At 33.8% G+C, this 5,981-nt stretch overlaps 1 protein-coding gene across 1 annotated transcript in view; it reads left to right on the top strand.

Annotated features, from left to right (window-relative positions):
• The window catches only part of rngtt (RNA guanylyltransferase and 5'-phosphatase), a 99,434-nt gene that overhangs the window by 41,861 nt on the left and 51,592 nt on the right, over window positions 1–5,981 (top strand). The gene's annotated exons all lie outside the window — the stretch shown is intronic.

Below are 5,981 nucleotides of genomic sequence, written 5' to 3'. Positions count from 1 at the left end.
AATCATTTAGAATGTTAAAAAAAAATTAGTGCTTAGCTAAAATTTTAGAAACATATCAGCGTTTTTAACTAATTTGTTAGCTACTGGAGTTTTTTTTTGGCTAATTTGGAGTTCAGGTCTTTTTTTAGCAACATGCTAACATTTTTGACTAATTTGTTATCCACTGGAATTGTTTTAGGCTAAATTAGAGTTTAGCTAGTATTTAGCAATATGCTAACGTTTTTGACTAATTTAGTTTATTGTGGAATTTTAGGCTATTTTTTTAGTTTAGCTAGTATTTAAGCAATGTGCTAGCTTTTTTGGATATGGCATCTACTGGGGTTTTTTTAATGCTAATTTGGAGTTTAGCTATTATTTTAGCAACATGCTATCATTCTTAGAAAAATTGTTGTCTACCGATGTTTTTATAGGCTAATTTGGAGCTTAGCAAATGTTTTAACCACAGGCTAAGGTTTTTCACTAATTTTTTTTACTGACGAATTTTGGAGTTTAGCTAGTATTTAAGCAACACACTAAATATTTTTGCATACTTTGCACGTATTAGTGTTTTTAAAGCGATTTTTACTTCAAAATTTTCAGAAATTTAGGGCGCTCTTATAGTTCTTTAACAAAATTTCCAGTCTTTTAACAAATGTAACATTTTTTGCAAATAGCTTTTGCATTTTCAGCAAATCCTTTCAGCAATTAAAGTAAATTGCATTACCATTTTCAGCAAAAGGTTTCACCATCTTTTGCGACTACTTTAAGCAAAAACATTCACACTAGCGTTATCACAGGTAATTTAACTTTCCTAGTTCAAATTGGGATGAGCAGATGAAAAAAATGTTTTAAAAAAGCTCTCTTTTGTAAAATAAGTCACTGCCTCCCTCCACTCCGATCCATTCACTTGCAGACAAACTGAAGCATTAAATCTTCATTTCATTTTCTGGGCTGGCTCATCTGTATGGCCTGATAGCTCCAATATTCCTCACCATTTTTTTGTTGCACTGCTAATGTTAGGTTGGGGTTATAAGGGGCTGTAATGAAAAAAAAGTGATGGGATATCAGTGGAGGCTTACTTCCTCGCCAACAGTCCCGCCCACAAATCGGAGTTGAATTTCTGATGAACTCCTCCTTTCTGCACTAACTTTGTCCTTGAAAACAACATCTTTTTACCTAAAATATCACAATTAAAAGACTACTGGGAACACTTTTACTCTTTAAATAAATTAGATTGATGTAAATGCGTTTCAAGTTCTCTCACATTCTGGTAACTCCAATTTTTTAATTTGTGAAGTCCGTAGATCAATGTGTTATCCTGAATATTAATGTTCACATTATTTCACAGCTCTCATAAAATTCACATTTTAACTAAAATATGAGCTAAACGTTCTTTTCCCTCTCTGGAAGGTGCTTATGCCTCCAGTTTTAAAGTGATTTATAGAAGTGCAGCAGCAGAATGTTTTACAGTACAACCAGATAAACCGTTGTCATAAATTCCCTTATATACCCCCTTCAGCTGTCATCCAACGCAAAAGGGACAAACGCTGACTCCTGTTGTCAGGCAGAGCTTGAAAAATTGTCTAATAAAAACAAAGAAAATTGATCTCTGCGATGCCGGCTTTAAGTTTGCCACACCCACTTTTAAACACTGATATTTTTTCCCAATTTACCTAGCAACAGAGCAAGAATGAGTCACATAAGAACCCTCAAAGCCAATTAAAATGTTTATCTAAAACTAGTCAAATATTGCATGTATATTTTTAAATGCACACATTTTAATCAACAGTTCGATTTGTAAAAAATATTCCTCATAAAAACATTTTTATCTATAAAAATGACTGTTTTGTCACTAATTTCACTAATAGTCTTCATTTAAATAATATTTTATGTTCATAAGAGTCCCATTAAATACATCTGTACAGTTTTTTTCTGTTAAGGCATTGTAACAGAGGACTAGCATTATTTATTCCATGCACTTTAAAGCCCACAGGCAAGTTATCTTTGATTTATGTGCTTTTTTTCTCAGATCAAAGGATATTTTTTCTCTCATTCTTCTAAACTGTCTAAGAATTCCAAAGCTGTACCTCCTCTTTATCTGTAATATGTATTATTCAGTCTGTTTCTGGTTAAAAAAATCCCAGGGAATTACGCATTTGAATTTAAAAAAAATGAATAAATTACCTGAAATATGTGTTCTTTTCACTTAGCTTAAACAATGGAGATTTGAATGATGCGTATTGATTTACAAGAGCAAAATCTTGCGAGAAGTATGTGTTAAATCCATCGATTGCTATAGAAATATGCAGATTCTTATGTAGGATCAGTTCACTACTATCTTGTTTCTATAACCAGTTACGTCTGGTGTAGAACTCCCAATGAACAAGAGAAGCATAACACACGCAGAGAAATATATATATAGAATACAAACAATATTTTAAAAAAAGCAAGTTTCTGGAAGATTTGGCTTAAAAGCTGATATTTTTTTCCCTCTCCAGTCGCGTTTAATACCATTTATTCCTTTTGAAGAGTGGTGAACAGGACCTGACTTGAATCATCCACACTTACAGTACATCTTGTTCTTTCCTGATGACACAGCTGACAGATGGTGCTGAATGTGTGGGACACCATACCAGCTGTTGCTCCAGGAGAATGAAGTGTCGTTACTGCTGTCAGCCTCAAATAAAATAAAAAAAGAGTCAAATTAAGTAATTTAGTCTTTTTGAAATACACACAATGGAAGTTGGTCAGTTGCCATGAACATTTATCAGCAGAAATACATGGTTTGTTGCTCTATTACTAACCATGTGACTAATGTGTTAAGTAAAGGAAACCAACTCTAATGTTTAACTTTAAGAAGGCTTAAGTTTAGTTTTTTCTTTAATTAGATACTATTAAAGATTTTTCTAATGAGATGTCTTTCTTCCCATGATTTTAATTCACTAAAATAATACCAGCCACTCAAATGTTCTCCAAATTTCATGACTTTTAACTCACTAAATTAAGAAGAATGCATCATTTATTTCTTATAGATGGAGAATTCTCTGCTGCCTTATTGTACACCGATGAATGAACGCACTACTTCATCACAGTTAGGGTTCCCGCAATTAGTTGACTAGTCGATAATTAAAATAGTCTACAACTTATTTAATAGTTGATTAGTCCTTACTTTATATTATATGGAGTTAGAGTGTTGTAAAGTTTAAAGTTATAATGACGTTCTGCTAGCTTTCTGGACTATTTTGCATTTATTAAGGTTTTTTAGGCTATTTTGGAGTTAAGCTAATATTTCAGCTACATGCTAACTTTTTTGGCTAATTTAGGATTTTTCAGTTTTTTAGGTTAATTTGGAGTTTAGCTAATATTTCAGCTATATGCTAGCTGTTTTGGCTAACTTAGGATTTTTTCATTTTTTTAGGGATATTTTGGAGTTTAGCAAATATTTCAACTGCATTCTAGCTTTTTTGGCAAATTTAGGTTTTTTTCATTTTTTTAGGTTAATTTGGAGTTTGGCTAATATTTCAGCTGCATGTTAGCTTTTTTGGCTAATTTAGGTTTTTTTCATTTATTTAGGCAAATTTGGCATTTAACTAATATTTTAGCAGGCTATTAGCTTTAGCGTTTTCAGCTATTAGCTTTGGTGATTTCAGCTACCAGGTTTACTGTTTTTAGCTATCAATTTCAGCATCTTCAACTATCAGCACTAGCATCTTCAGCTACCAAGTTCAGTTTACAGCATTCTACACTAGCATTATCACAGTTAATGCTAAGTATCTAGTTTTTACATTTTTTTTTCAAGATAATGCTGGTTAAGATGTGTGCTTTACATCTAGTTTGCGCATGACCCAATTAGTCTATGAATTGGAAAAAATAGTCGGTGATTAATCGACTATTAAAATATTTGTTTGCTGCAGCACTGCACACAGTAATTGATCCTAACCCTAAAGTCTTTGCTTTTTCAAAACCAACTTTCTCAACTCATTCTTTAATTTTCCTTTGTCTTTTTCTGATTTGAGTTTAACACAAAGGTGTGCTTCCCTCTAGTCATAGCTGATTAGATTTCCGGAACCCAAAAATCTCTTTCTTGTCCCAAATAGTCGATGTGAAGCTCTTGAGAATAGATCTGACCTTTACTGGAGCAGTCAGAGCAGAATACAAATGATCCAAAGACATATCCCCACACCCCAGAGCGTATCAATACATAAAATATTCTTTAGAAAAACTGTTTAGAATTCACAAACTGGCAACAATTATTACATGTCTTGTAAAGGTTGCATGTAGTTTTGATAGAAAAAAGGTAAAAGTGTTGTCTTTGTGATTGAATTCACTGGTCTTCAAAGCTAATTATATTGTTTTTTTGAAGGGAATACTGTACGTGATGATTTTTATACAACTGCGCAGAATGCTTTATTGATTTATATTCTTTTCTTTGAAAGATGGCACTACAGCCAGTGCTGGGAATAGAGAATAGTGCAGATAAACCAATCAAAGCCTTGGAAAGCCTGTTCTTTTTGCTTAGGGCTGCAGCACTGTAGCCTTTGTCTGTTCTTGTAAAAGAAACTATCAAAAATATTTTACTGCCAAAAAATAGAAGTCTGGGATGGATCTGAATAGGTTTTTTTGGATCAAAATATCACATATTTACTATGATATCAGCAAATACTCTGCTCCTTATTTAAAGTCGGGGTATTTCTCTTGTCAGTTGTTTAAATATATTGTTGGAATTAATTGCCAGTGATTCGCTCTGTGTCTGACTTAATTTTCTTTTCCCTCCTTTTCTGAGTGAAACCGACATCTGCGAGTCATTTTTAAATCACTTTGTCACTTGAGCCGCAGAGAAGTGACAGAAAATATTAATTAAAGGAGTACATTTCTTCTCTGCGCCATTTAACACTGACATGGTCGTGTCACCATGTACGCCAGACGCAGTTTCTCTTCCACCTTGGACCCGTGCTTTGTTATTTCCTACCAGGGACAGAGGCTTGAGCTCTGATGTTATTTAAGGTAACGGTAGCGATGGCTAGACAGATGGGTTTGAAGGCACCTTTTGCTCAGCCTCTGTACCCTTGTCTGAAAAGTGGTGAGGTTGAAGTCTATATTTGTGCGTGACGCTGTCTGGCCAATAAGAGGTGAAAACTGTGACCGGAGCCATGAAGAAAAAATTGTTTCCAGTGCTTCTCTTTTAAAAAGTGATGCTACACTGATGTCCTGTGAGTGTTTTCTGTAAATTTGATGAATACGAAGAGTATTAAACCGTAGCTGCTTTTAATAAATATGCATTAAATTCTTAAAAAATGACCTTGAAAGTAACTATTTTCCTTTGTTGTGTTGTTGGCTAGCTGTTTTCTTGTCCCTTGAAAATCCACTAAACAGCATTATGCTTTTGGCAGACTCGTGTTTGGCGAAACGCAATCGAATTGAATCCTTTCTGCTCCAGATTGTTCCCAAGAAGTTCAAAGTGTGCATGCTTGAAAGTGGAGATGTGGAAAAGCGTGATTCTTATTTTTATTCTTCAAGGCTTCCTCAGATGGGAAAGCTTTCTCTCATGGTTGACCCGTGTGTGTCTGAAACCACTCAGAACCCAGCGATGCTGCAACTTTTTTCTCTTTTTTATAAAAGAAATCCTTGTTGTGTGCATAGATGAAGTAAGCTGAAATGACAACCCCCTTTATATAGGAGTCATTTCTTTAGGGACTAATAGAAACTTTGCAGTTGAAAATGCATTTTAGAGACCAAATTAGTCTAAATATGAAACTATGATATTTTTTTTTTTTACAAAAAAAACTCTCTACTGACAATTAAATTCTTTAAAACTGTAGCAGATGAAAGCAGCCTTTCAAGATTGTATAAACTGTAGGGGTGTGTATTGGCAAGAGTCTGGCGATATGGCATGTATCGCGATAAGAGTATGACTTAGAAAAAATTGTAAAATAATAATTTAAAAATCACTGGAACTGTATCTCATCCATTACCCGAGCAAATTCACAGTGCTTTTATTTTAG

The sequence above is a fragment of the Oryzias melastigma genome, linkage group LG24 (genome assembly GCF_002922805.2).
Source record: "Oryzias melastigma strain HK-1 linkage group LG24, ASM292280v2, whole genome shotgun sequence".
Taxonomy (NCBI): domain Eukaryota; kingdom Metazoa; phylum Chordata; class Actinopteri; order Beloniformes; family Adrianichthyidae; genus Oryzias; species Oryzias melastigma.
Note: the sequence above shows the minus strand (reverse complement) of the source record. Positions and strands in the feature narration are given on the sequence as shown.